Source organism: Xenopus laevis, chromosome 3L (genome assembly GCF_017654675.1).
Source record: "Xenopus laevis strain J_2021 chromosome 3L, Xenopus_laevis_v10.1, whole genome shotgun sequence".
In the NCBI taxonomy this organism is placed as follows: Eukaryota; Metazoa; Chordata; class Amphibia; order Anura; family Pipidae; genus Xenopus; species Xenopus laevis.
Genome location: NC_054375.1, coordinates 77,960,017 through 77,974,847, shown reverse-complemented (window position 1 = coordinate 77,974,847; position 14,831 = coordinate 77,960,017). Strand labels below are relative to the sequence as shown.

General features: G+C 35.9%; 1 protein-coding gene across 9 annotated transcripts in view; it reads right to left on the bottom strand.

Moving 5' to 3' along the window:
* Positions 1–14,831, bottom strand: part of plxnb2.L (plexin B2 L homeolog) — a 115,984-nt gene that overhangs the window by 66,745 nt on the left and 34,408 nt on the right. For 4 of the 9 annotated variants that reach the window (XM_018252597.2, XM_018252599.2, XM_018252598.2 and 1 more), the window contains one exon: positions 5,941–5,999. The exons of 2 other annotated variants lie outside the window; for them this stretch is intronic. The gene's annotated coding sequence lies outside the window, so the exon portion shown is untranslated. Of the gene's footprint in view, positions 1–5,940; positions 6,000–11,004; positions 11,033–14,831 lie in introns of all 9 variants that reach the window. 3 more of the 9 variants (XM_041586424.1, XM_018252602.2, XM_018252600.2) reach the window with 1 other exon arrangement.

Sequence of the window (14,831 nt, the reverse complement as noted above, 5' to 3'; positions counted from 1 at the left end):
TGCATCCATTTCATTTTAGACAGTCTTTGGTTATGTACACTAGCAATTTTCTCTCCTTACTTGATTGCATGATACCCAATGCACCAGTAAACATTTATGTAAATAGAAAGAAAGTATATTTTATTTCAGATCGACTTGAAAAAAAAAAGGTTTTAAGTATGGCAGGTACTCCAGTCCAAATATTTTTAAAGGCTGTAAATATATGAACAGCACAAGCAGAAACTTTACAGTGGCATTTAAATGCCAAACATATGACTGCATATTTAGCACACTAAAGCATTTTTTACACTGCATTATTAGAAAATTGTAACATAGTGTAAAAAATACCTGTGGCAAATATGAATGCGAGTATTTCAGCCAGTCGTAAGTCATTTTGCTCAGCAGCTCCCCAGTTTAAAATTGCAACAGTTCCAGGTTTATTTTACCCTGGCCACCAAGCAGAGTTTTCAATAACAGACTAGAGGATAAATGGAAGAGGGTCTGAATAGAAACTGAATAAAAACAACAATAACAACACTGTAACAGAGCAATAGCTGTTTGGCTGTTGGAGCCTGAACAGTTGCTAAGAACAGGACATTCTATAACATACTAAATAAAATAAACCTACATGTATTTCTACTTTCTTTCTCCTATTCAGTATATCCATCTATAGCTACCAATTCCAGAAGACAAATTCAAAAGAAAACACATTAAACAAGACAATTGGCATATGGAACAGGGCAGAGTTTTTTCCCACTAGTGTATTTCAGTCAGTGTAACAGCTGCAGAAACCCCACCTGTTTCTCATCGGCTCACTGGGAACTGCTTCACATAGTCAATATAGGTTGTGCTATGACTGGAAAAAACAAAAAAAACTCTATTGCGCATTTTTGGAGAACTGCATGTACCAACAGTGTTAGGAGATTCCCAACAAAATCAGTGGACAGATTTCGGTGCTGATGCACTGACAGAAATACACAGACTATGCAGGCATTTTATTTTCCAGCAACATAAAATAAACTTTCCATTCAAATGTGATCTTCTGTTCCAGATAGCACCATAGCTTTAAGAAGAAGATTAAAATACCTCTATGCTAAAATTCACTGATTATTTTTCTTGATACACAGAGAAGATTATTGTTTAATCGTTTTACTACATCAGATTTAGCCATGAGGATAACAATCCTTTAAACTCCTTAGTGATTAGGCTCTACAGTTGCTGCACTACATCTTTCAGAAATAATCGTAATGTACAAAAAAGATGGAACAACATAAAACAATGGGATGACTAGACCAGAAAACATGAAATAGAACAACAATTAGATTAAATAGGAAAAAAATCCAAAAAGTCAACAGTAACTGGCTCAATAAATTACAGCTTCTTCACACAGTATTATCTCACCCTCTTGAGAATTACATATTCCAAGGCATTTTCCCCTTAATGCTATAAAAACTTCTTTTAATTGCTACAGATAAGCAGTTTCCACAGATGGGAAATGCATTTAGTTTTTATACCTCTGAAAGCCAATAGTATGTGGGAGGGTGTGTTTGGGTATATCCGATCACCCCTGGGTTTGTATCCTTTTTGATCACTTGTGCACAAGGGAAAACATTTTTGAAATCTATAAATATGTCAAGGGTATAAAATAATGGAATCATAAATCAAATCAAAAACAGTTTCAAGAGAACAACAAAAAAAAAAAATCACATGTTTTACACTGAGTTTCAAAGGTCTCTTTTTGAAGAATATGTATGATTTGTCAATCAAATCAAAAGCAGTGATATATATATTAATACTTAATCAATTGGATAGAGCTGCACTCCAAGAAGTTTTGTGAATCAAATGATTTTTACTAGCATCGGTGTCCTAAAAATCATTTGGTTCACAAAACTTCTTGGAGTGCGGCTCTATCCAATTGATTAAGTATTAATATATTTAGGGCCTGCACCCACGCTTATACTCAAAATCCGGATTAGAGTGCGGCTGCTTTGTTACCAGATATCTATCTACCTATCTATCTATATACACACATATACATACATACACACACATATATGAGCTGTATCAATCTGTTGTAAAATATAACAATAATATAAGTCACCAAGAAGTACTTACTCTATAATACACAAGTTTAAGTGAGTCATGTGACAAATTGCATCACTAAGCACCAAGGATATATTTTACAGGATACACATGGCTCATTGTAGTGTATTATATACATATCTCAATATCACACATACATACATACATACATACATACATATACACAGGGAGGAATCCCATTATCCTCAGAACTCTGAATTACAGGAAGACCAAACTCCATAGACAATATTTAGCAAATAATTCTTATTTTTAAAAGTGAATTATTTTTTTCTCTTTAAAAAAAACAGATTATCAAAAAATATCTTACATTTTAGTTACATTGTAATGCAAAGTTAAATCAAGTTTTGAGAGATGTGCCAGTTTGTTGGAGAGCCCCAATGTTAGGAAGAATAATGGCTCTTAGTGAGTTTAGAGCGGGAAAAGATAATTGTGGATTGCATCGTTGTATAACCTTCTCACACATTGCGGTGTCAAGAACATTTGAAGAATTAGGGGGAAAAAAAGACTACAAACTGAAACAATGTAAATTGTAGTACAAGATATGAATTGTATTTGCTGACGTGTATACTGAAAACAATAATAGTATATATAGTAATATAATAATAGTATATAATACACAAAAGCCATGAATATCTTGTAAATTATACCCTTATAAACGGTGAGTTCTGATGTCATCAGTTATAAACTGTGAGTTCTGATGTCATTTCTGTCACATGACTCACTGAAATTTGTGTATTATAATAAATAAAGTACCCCCATTTGTAAAATATGAGGATATTAGAAGTTACCTCAGAGTTCCATCACCTGTATAAAAACACTCGGCCTTCGGCCTCGTGTTTTTATATGGTCATGAAACTCCTCGGTAACTTATAATATCCTTATATTTTCCAAGAGGGGGTACTTTATTCACTATATAATAGTATATAATAATAGGCATATATGGAGTGTGTACAAAGCAAAAAAAAAAACAAGTCTTTTGGCTTGAAAATATAATGCAGTGTTGCCCTGCACTGGTAAAACTGCTACGTTTGCTTAAGAAACACTACTATTGTTTATATATATATATATATATATATATATATATATATATATATATATATATATATATATATATATATATATATATATATATATATATATATACACATATACATATACACATATATACATATATACACACATATACATATATACACACATATACATATATACACACATATACATATATACACACATATACATATATACACATATACATATATACATATATACATATATACATATATACACATATACACATATACACATATATATATATATATATATATATATAAGCTGTTGTGTAGCCATGGGGCAGCCATTCAAAGGAGAAAAGGCTCAGGTTACACAGCAGATAGCAAATAAGCTCTGTCTATCTAATGGTGTTATCTGTTATCCATTCGTTAATCTGTGCCATATAACTGTTTTTCAATTTCCACCATTTCTCCACAGCAGCTTGTTTATATGAACTATAGTAATGTTTCGGAAGCAAACAGATCAGTTTTTACCAGTGCAGGGCAACACTACATGATATTTTCATTACTTTAAAACACTTTGTTTTTGGTGATACTGTTCCTTTAAAGTGAAACGCCTACATGGTTTAAGCACTGTTATGAAGATAACTCCTTACAGATACAGGACATTGACAATCTTAACTCAAATTGGGGGGATGTCTGTTGTACTTATTGTAAAACATATGCCTAGGATTACATGTTTCACGGGAGCAGAAAAAAAAACAGATTAAAATCAGGGAAATGTATAATGCATTATATAATGCAGATAATCCTCACTAATGTTGTGGTTGCTGCTCAGGGTCCCTTGGTTTCTTGCCCTACACTTTTGCTTAAAGGAACAGTTCAGTGTCAAAATAAAAACTGTGTAAATAGATAAGCTGTGCAAAATAAAAAATGTTTCTAATATAGTTAGTTAGCCAAAAATGTAATGTATAAAGGCTGGAGTGAACAGATGTCTAATAAAACAGCCAGAAGCCAACTTCCTGCTTTTCAGCTCTATAACTCTGAGCTAGTCAGCGACTTGAAGGGGGGCCACATGGTACATTTCTGTTCAGTGAGTTTGCAATTGCTCCTCAGCATTCAGCTCAGATTCAAAAGCAACAGATATGACCCATGTGGCCCCTCCTCAAGTCTCTGATTGGTTACTGCCTGGTAGACAGGGTAACCAGTCAGTGTAAACCAAGAGAGCTGAAAAGCAGGAAGTAGTGTTCTGACTGACATGTTATACATCAAATCAGTCCAGCCTTTTATACATTATATTTGTGCCTAGCTAACTATATTAGAAACATTTTTTATTTTGCACAGTCTATCTATGTACCCAGTTTTTATTTTTACACTGAACAATTCGTTTAAGCTGGTGGCTTCCCACATGTTTACAGCATGCTGGAAAACTGCAAGTGCTCAACAAGAACAAAACAAGAACAAAATACTGCTGATCTGTGCACTTCGCGATGCCCAGTGACCTCCCCAGCAGGGCAATCAGAACATCATCAGTCAGCAATGTTCCTCCAGGCTGGTACAGCTGTTCAGCAAACCAGCATTCAGACCAATTATTCATTAAAAAGTAGCACAAAGTTTCTAAGGCTGGAAATAAAAACCATATCTCTCAATGTCAATCATTCATATGAATTCTGCTGGATTGTAAGGGGTTGTTCACCTATATATTACACTTAATATTACATTAAAAATTGAACTATTATAAGCAGTCAACTGGCATTATGTAATGTATTTTGTACTGTTTTTGAATTACTAGCATTACTAGTCTAGTTCCAGCTTCCATCTAAAATGCAACCAAAGAATAAAAAACCCTAGAGTTGCAGAACATAAATGTAAATATTTAAAAAACATAAAAATGAACATTAAATACAAAGTCTTAAAATGCTGTTGTCTGTCATTTTAAAAGTCAATTGCCACTTGGTAAAGCAAAGCAGTCTCCAACAATGAAAACATTCCCGGCTGACCAGCCAGTCACTGAATTAACTAGTGTGACAACATTTCGTAACTTCACTTGTGGTATGTTACAGCAAATTTAACAGGGATTGTAAAAATAAGCATATTTTCATTCCATTCTATTTTTGCACTTGTTTTTAGTCATCAAATATTTTTGCACATAAAGTACTTTGACTGCAGCAGAAATTAGGAGGAAAACATGCCTGTCATTGCTTCTCATACAATCTATGGTTACCACAGTATCCAAAGCAACATGATGCAGTGAAATGCTCATTTGAGGATGTTCAAACACCAGTAACTCTTATGTCATATGACTGCTGTACCAGTAGGCTTCTGCAACAAAAATCACACCAAGGGGCAGATTTATCAAAATATGAGTTTAGAGTTCAATAAATAAAAGCTCACGCATGTTTTATTCATTCCTATGGGATTTTTAGAACTGTATTTATCAATGGGTCAAAGTTAGAACTCACACTTTGATAAATATGGTTCTAAAAATACCATAGGAATGGCTAGAAGTTTTTATTTATTAAGCTCTAAACTCACATTTTCATAAATTTTGCCCCTAAATGTCATGTAATGCTTTACATTAGAGCATTACATAGTCCACAACACTCACACCGTGTGAACACTCACTGGCAGATGCTCTCAATGCTCATACGCATTTTTTCCCAAAGGCCTTGTCTGATATAAGCCTTAAAGACTGAAAGCCACTTCTGGAAAAAACAAAAATGGACCATCTTGTACCTGTGTTCTGTTTTCTCCAGTTACAAGCTAAACTATATATTTTCACTTAAAAATCATTTTCTTTTTGTTTTTTTTATCAGTATAGTTTTTTTTTTTCTTCTTTTCTTACTTCTTCTTACTGATGAGTCACTATTGGCACATCCTTTCCTGTCCTCTGCTCTCTTCCTCCTACAAAAGAAAAAATGAGAACTAATAGTGGCACAGATACTGTATTTGCTGCCTGCAGCTCCAATAAAAACATAAATATGCTTGTTACCATAAAGTAGTCTATTGCCCATTATGATCAAATGTTATCTAAATGCTTGCAATTTGGAAGAGAACAACCCTTCATACAGAAAAATGTAACACTACAAATATTCAGAAGATTACTACAAATATTCAGAAGATAAAAAACAGATTTCTGAATAGTTGCCCTTTAATAAAAATATTTCAAATAGCCAAAGCTATGCCTCAAAATATTTTATTTACATATGAACTGATTTTCTGGGAATCTAGACTGCTGTAATTAAATGTTACACAAGATGATATTAGTAATAATTCCTTATTCTGTTAAAACAAATGCATGCAAAGCACATCTGTCTGCCTGGGGTAAATGAATGGGCATTAAATATGGGAATAAACCTTTGTTTAGCGTTTACAAATGTTTCATTAATATAAAAAATAGCTTTTTAACACATCTTTATAAAGCATTAATTGCATTCCTTTCCATTCTGGAACAGTTATCAATTATGATAATATTGAACAAAGGAAGAATTTTCATTTCCTTTTCTGTTTTTTTAAGTATTTAATTTATTCCCAGTTCATGAAATTCTTACCTTTACAGTACACTCTACATTAAAATGTAATTTTACATAATATGACAAGTCACATGACAGCTATTGGACACAGAAATGTTAATTCATGTTTAGCAAAACCATGAATTAGTCAGTGGCAGCCTTAGATTTTGATAAAGATAACAATTTGTTACCAACCGCGCCAAAAGAATATAGACAAAATGTCTAGAGCAAGTTGAAAGCATAGTAAGCAATACGCTTAATTTTTAAAAAGTTCATATTTCGTTCTTGCATATGGCGGCGTATGTGCAGTGTCTGTCACTTTCCATCCAATAAGTGTCATTCTTTAATAGTGAAATTCTACCTTTATAAACTAGGCAACAAGTTATTGGAGGCACCGATTTCTCTGTGTGGAAATGTGGTTTATACAAACCTAGCCTCATCTGAAATTGTTTTTCAAAATCCTATTTTATCACATTAGTCAAGCAAAATGAACTTTAATTAGACAATATACATTATTTGAATCTTGTTTCCTTCAGTCTGTGAATTCATAATTATAAGCAAGCAAGTAGGAGACATTTTGTGGACACTTATTAAAGAAAGCCTTGCATCATCTCAAAATCTTGTCTGTGCACCAGAATGACCTGATGTCCATTCCCATACCCTGGTTACACGATTAAACAGTGAAGAGAACGGAGGAATGTGTGGAGAGCAGTGATATCTAGGAAGTGCTGAATGGAAGGTGAAAGTAATTGTCTGACAATATTTGACAATATTTGATTGACAGCTATTTTTAAACGAGTTTACAACAGCTATGAATACTTTAATAAAAAATTTTAATTGGATTTCATGTTTAATTTGAACAGGACTTTTATTATACAGATTTGTGTGTCTGGGTGACAGGTCCACTTTAAACTGGTCATACATACGGAGTACTGATTTGGACATACAATGGTGCATTTGCCCCAGCTCTGACAAGTCAAAATGCAAACAGTGCTTTTTGCACACCTATTTTGCCCCTAACCTATTTAGAGTGTCAGTGGAAGGTGAGGTATAACATTTTCCAATCAATTTAGGCCTCTGCAGCAAAAATGTGTGTCCTTGACCTTCCAGCGCAATCTGGGACCCAGTGAGGCCACACTATGCACTGTAGGGACAGAATATTGTGTAGTATTTTTGTAAGATATAAGGGCACAGTTACAAGCAAAAATGCAGTGCAACTTTTTTCCCCCACAGTGCAGTGTTTTCCCAATAGCAGAGAATGTCCAATTGGAACAATAGTATTCCGATGAGTCAAACAAAATGCATGCAACTTGGAGGATACTACCATTTCTCTAACAGTGTAACAAGAAAATGCTATAGTAAGCAGTAAAATCATCTAAAATCAGATAGCCCTATCAGCACAAGACTCTGCAGATTATTTTGAATATTAGGCCAGGTTGAATGTTATACACTAGTCCTAACTACTATGCTTTCTGTTTACCTTCACCCTAGTGAGCCCATCATAATGTTAAAGGACCCCCAAAATAGTTCATAATAACTTGCATTTGTAGAATTGGTGGGAGTTTGATAATGAAATGAAATACTTCAGTTGTTTTGGTTAAAAGCAATGTTGCAATAGGTGAAAGTGCTTGAGGCCCAGAAAGAATGAAGGAGCAGGTGTTCAAGTATTAGACTTCTCTTGGCATCTGTAAGCAGTCTAGCACCTTCTACTAAAGCCTACAGTATAGTTTAGAAAGATCACATTTTCAATCTATCTGAATGAAGAAACACACAATTCACCTATAAAAACTACAAACATTTAATTATTCATACTATACAAGACTTCATGTTTACATATCCCAAATACATTAAACATAATGTTGAATAAGAGGAAATATTTACAAATGGAACCATCTCTGTATCTTTCAAGTTATTTATGTTCAAATAAAGTATATTTATGTTATGACATTTTATTTTGATTAATAGTTATGACTGCTGAAAATATGCAATCACAGCTGCTACACCACTATTCTCATAATGTCAATGTTTGTATATCCCGACACAAAGCAACAGATTATGCTTACCATAAAAAAAAAAACAGTAGGATTTAGTTAAATGCAGCTCATTTCCAAGAAGTGTGCCAATTTGTAACAAACAACTAAAGGTCCATTGTAAATAATATAGAATTAAAATAAAATCACTCATTCCTAGCTGCCACATTTAGCTCTTCTCCATCTTAGTGTGGCAAACATGTAAGGACAGTTTGGCATTTCACCTTCACTAGGTATGCACCATCGGTAACTAGTGACTTAGGAGGAGGCAGGAGGTATGTACACTGCTTATATACTGCTTAAGATGTGCACATTCCACACTTGACAGTGGCTGGAAATGAAGACCTTAGTTGCCTTTTAGACATGAAATACTGGCTGTTTCCAATGATGCAGAAAGAGATTAACTGTTAAATAGCTGGATTGCAGCATAGAAAATTGCATTTATTCATACTTCTTGAAGAAACAGGTAACTGTGATGTATCTATATAAGGGGTTTCTGTGTTATGTGGGCCTCTTTATCAAATTTTGGTTTGGAAGCCGGAGTTCCCCTTTAAGCAGATTATATCTATACAGAACTTATATTTAACAATGATTTACAAAAAAATATACATCATTCTCATCACGCTTTGCTAAGTTTCTAGTTACATGGTAATATTTTAGTCTCTCAAAATGTGACTTCAATGTGCAACTTATGTAAACTAACAAAATACATACTCCCTTATAGAGCATAAAGGAAAGCCCTGGAGCTATACATGCAGGGGCTGCATGAAAAGGGATCCAAATTACAAGCAGCCAAATTACACTGGTTTATATTTAAAGATTGGCAGAATCAGATGCAGCTGTGATTGGGTGAGAAGGAATGAGTTAAGGCAGGTAAAAGCCAGGCGGTGGGAAAGGCAGGGATATGATGTCAGGGGAAGAAGCAGTTCACTTCCTTATCTTCTGAAACAGTGGATATTTGATAATACATTTTAAGTTTTTATTTGTCACAGCAGCAGTAGGACCTTGCCAGAATACTGCACAGGTAAATTTAGAAGAGGAAGAAAGGAGGTACTCTCCTGTGACTGCACAGTGGGTTGATTGATACAAACACTACTACTGCTTGTGCTAGGTGACAGCCTGCTTGGATTTCCTTATCATCAACACACTGCACATTTAGGAGCGGCAGCAGGGCTGCTGAACTTCTCTCATGGTGGGAGATGCAGCTCCTGCTCATAGCAGAGTTTGGGGCCATCCTCTCTGTAGGTAGAGGCAGCCTAATACTCAGTGGTGGATATAATGACATAGTGCTGATCTCAAGTGAGGAGCGGCAGAGCATAGTAAGGATCCCATATGAAATTCTGGCTTTGAATATTGCCTTGGGGTGAGGCTTGCAAGGTCCTATTTATTTGATGAAATGTTAATAAATGCTGTGGCCATTTTACACCATTTCTGGCTCCTGGTGTTTCATTGCGGTATGTAACAATAGGGTTCAATGGGAAGGCTGAAGGCGAAGGGTCAATTGAGGAGTCCCCTTGTCAAGTAAAATATATGTTGCTCACTTTCTATCCAGGAAGCTGTACACTGTGTGTAAAACAGCACAACATTTATTTTACTAGGCCAGTTTCACTGTAAGTTAGCTAGTCCCTATGGGTCAGCAACTGCAGCGAACACCATTATATAAATATTAATATTAAATATAACATGGCTGTAAGGATATACAAACAGTGCATACAGATACTAGTTGTAGAGTGTATTTCACATGTACTGTCCAAGGAACTCCATTGTAGTGAATTTGGCTGCAACCAATAACAGGATAAGGTAGGCTTACACTGCAATTTGTGGGTCACAAAAGCCTCTGTGTTTCTTGGCAGTGCCAGGCACAGCACAAGACAAAAAAAATTCCCGAAATCAGACAACTATTTTGCTGAACTGAGCGCATGTGATTCATTACAGTATGGAGGGAGGGAGGGAGGAAAAGGAGCAGTGAACTCCAACCTAGAAAATCTTATTGTAAGAGAACAGTAAGAATAAAATAGCATCACTATTACCTTTTCCTCTACCCCAGTTCAGAAATAGTGAGGCGCCCCAAGCACAAACAACTGTCCATGGCAGTGGTGTAACTATATGTTACTGGGCACCAAAGCAAATTAATTTTAAGGCCCCCAACATATCCAGAGGCTGTCCTATTTTACCAATATATGTTGAAATTGCTCATTAATTAGGGCCTCATGGGGCCCCCTGTACCCCCCTGCGGTCGTAGGGTCTGCTTCCTCTCTAGTTATGCCCCTGGTCCATGGATAAAGAAGTAAGCTGCTGGGAAATGGGTGTCCCATTACTCACTGATCAAGGTTGTTTTGTTAGCGTTAGAAAATCAATAACACATACCTTCTTCATTTATATCCATGTGCATGTCCTGGAGAAACAGCAAGGGTTGAAAAAAAGAAATAAAGTAAACACTATCAAGACATAACATAAGCTTTCCTACAAACAATGATAGGACTGCAATCATATAGCCCTGTTGTGGGGAAAAAAAAGAAAGTTGTACGATAGAGAGGGCTGGCTGCTGGAGAATACCAGCCTCCACAATGTGAACCATATGTATCACAACTAGTTTTGGGTGGAGAATTCTTTTTGCATACAATGCAACCAGAGACATGAATGTTTCACAGCAAAACCTTGGAGCAGACTACAGGAAAAACATTCATGCTTCCCAGTCTCCAATTCTGTTGGGAGCCAATAACCGGCTTTTAACCGGTTCATAGTGAGACTGGACTCTCAAACAAAAGTTAAGAATAAACTACAATTCTCTATCCCCAGCCTAGGAGTTTTTAAACATTTCAAGCTAACTATTAGCTGAACGTTACTTGTACAAAACCTTAAAAACAATGGGCTGTGAATTTCCTTAATTCTGAACACATTTTTTAGCACAGTACAAATCATCTCCTGGGAGTTCCTCTAGAAAAGTAGCAGCTCAGAATGTCCCATCACTCAACAGGGTGTGTGCTTTTTGTCTCAGACAAGGCCTTCCCACATTTACGCCAAAGAAAACACTAGGTCAGGTTTAATATCTATCATTAAGACTCTGTAGTAATAAATATTTAAAACTTTCATAATGACAGTTGTTTTCAAATGCTAATTGTTTAACCTTTGACTTCAGTTCTCATTACAGGTAGAGGATCACACCATCATGTCATTCAAATTACAATGGTGGAGCTTAGGATGTCCACTTTCTAAATGTAGTAAATTTAGACACAATTTTGCAGTTATAAATGCTAAAAACAATAGATCATATATTTCTGTCTATTTTATGACCACACAGTTGTTGAACCTGAAGAAGTAAACTTGCTGTGGATGGCAGCTCCTTTTCAGAAACACACAGCTACAGCATCTGGAAACCATTAGGTGATACTGTTGCTGAAGATTTAACAGTCACCTGATGTTTCTGGCCAGGATTTTGGGGCTATGCCGTATGTAAAGTTTTGATAACTTGTGAACATTTATCAATACATGAGGATTAACCACTGGTCTTAGTCTACAGACTGCAATGGGAGGAATTGCAATTAAAGTGATACGACATGTTCCTATAAAAATCATAGGAATGTGTCCATATCAAGGAGGTGCTGCACACCGAATATTTTCCTCTAAAAACCCCCACAGGATAGTGAAGAAAGAAGAAGAGAAAAGCTCAGGGGTGCTCACTGAAGAGGAACCCTGGGCTCGCACAGTGATTGTGACTTTCATTCTCCATTAAAAATGCAGTTGCTTGGCGGGGTTGGCAAACGCCACAATGCACCACTTCAGATCCTTTTTTGTTATAATGCTTTAAAATGTGATCAGTTTGATTTCATGAAGGAAAAAAATAGTAACGGCATGGCTTTTTTCAGTTGTGGCACTAAACTACAGTGTGTCTTCTTTACATGCTGCTAAAATCGTAGCTTATTTGAAATTCAAGTCATATTTTCTCAGCCTCGACAGCTCAGTATCCTTTGTTCTTAATTATAAACAGTGTGGGGTTGTGATAGGATGTGTTAAAATCCAGTCTAGCACCTTTTTTTATTCCATTGAATGTATAGGGAAGTTCCCCAAGGAAAGCATTCTGCAAAAGGAAAAATTAACATTCCAGGTATTATGGGGGGAAAATGAAGCAGCAGCAAATATGAACAGTTCATTAACTACATGCATATATGTACTCCAATTTCCTCTAACACTGCAAAAACACACAGACAGATAGAAGTGACCCTTGTGTGTATGTTGTGCAAATTTGCCATGGCCGGGGGCAACTGCCGAGGTGAATGATTAACAGCAGGGGCGATCCAGCCCAATTTGCCTCCCGAGGCCTTAGTTTTTGCCACCCCCCGTCTCTCACCTTCAGCGCCGGACGGGTCCACGTCGCTAGTGCAGAGAGCGCAATTGCGCTCTCTGCACTAGAAGACCCGAATTTCTGGGTTGAAAACCAGAAATTCGGCTCTAAGTTACCAGGAGCGGCATTTTTGCCGCCCCTGGCAACCAGGGGGGCGCTGCCGTCTGAAGCGAGTGCCTCAACTCGCCTCATTGGCAGAGCGCCCCCGATTAACAGACTCTGAAAAACACTGCATTATATTATATAAAGGCAGAATAAGCACTAACTACTTTCCTAAATTCAGAACTGAAAATCCACTATATAATGATATATTTAAATGCTGCAATGGTCCACAACTTACATTGAGTATGAGACAATAAATGTGATAAAAACATGCTGCTGTTACATACATTCCTTTTGGAGTAAACTCTGTACATATTTCCATTATTTTAATTACAGGTATGGGATCAGTTATCTGTAAACCTATTATCCAGAAGCCTCATTGAAAGCCATCTCAGACTCCTTTTAACCAAACCAAATTTTTGCTCAGGTGAGTAACCGTTAATCTGCAAATTTATCAAAGTGTGAAAGTTTCTATTCGTTACCCTTTACGCCACAGTCTATTTTGCCAGGTTCTGCCTGGAGAATTGATAAGATGAAGTCAACATTATTATGTCAGTGTATTCCAAAAAAAGACGTAAAAAAAATACAACTGTGGCATTTTTTCATATTTTAAATGTGGGATTACGTTTACAAGTTGTAAATGTAAAATATGTTATTTACAATTTGAAGCTCATGCCACATTTGTTTTAGGGTGAGCTTATGTCTAAGAAAATAGAGGATCTCTTTTATCTTTAATTTGCTTGGACATATTTAATAAGTGGCCACCTGCAGCAAATTCACCATCACTAATAAATACATAAATATGACCTTTATATACCAGGCATTTTTAAAGGAACAGTAACACCAAAAAATTTAAGTGTTTTAAAGTAATGAGAATATCTTGTACTGTTGCCCTGCTCTGGTAAAACTGATCTGTTTGCTTCAGAAACGCTACTATAGTTCATATAAACAAGCTGCTGTGGAGCAATGGCGGAAATTGAAAAATGGCTATATGGCACAGGTTAACTAATGGATAACAGAAAACACCATTAGACAGACAGAGCTTATCTGCTATCTGCCGTGTAACTTGAGCCTTTTCTCCTTTGAATGGCTGCCCCCATTGCTACACAGAAGCTTATTTATATAAACAATAGTAGTGTTTCTGAAACAAACACAGCAGTTTTACCAGTGCAGGGCAACACTGCATTATATTTTCATTACTTTAAAACACTTATTTTTTGACGTTACTGTTCCTTTAAATTGACATATGCATAAAGTTTCCCTAGGAATAAAGTAATGCTAGAGAAAATTCGCTGACGAATAATTGCTTGCAAAAGTACACCAAATTTCTTTTGCGGAGACAAAACATTTTGATAAATACACATATTTGCTGGAAAATAATGCCTGACAAAGTTGCGTGAAGTATGGCAAAGTTTTCCGAAACGAAAATTCACCCTTCAGTAAATTTGCCCCAATGTGTCTGCTTTGAAGGAACAGTTCAGTGTAAAAATAAAAACTGGGTGAATAGATAGGCTGTGCAAAATAAAAATGTTTCTAATATAGTTAGTTAGCCAAAAATGTAATGTATAAAGGCTGGAGTGACTTGATGTCTAACATAATAACACTACTTCCTGCTTTGCAGCTCTCTAACTCGGAGTTAGCCAGCGACTATAAGGGGGCCCACATGGGGCATAACTGTTCATTGAGTTAGCAATTGATCCTGAGCGTGCAGATTCAAAAGCAAATGGTTATGACCCATGTGCCCCCCCCT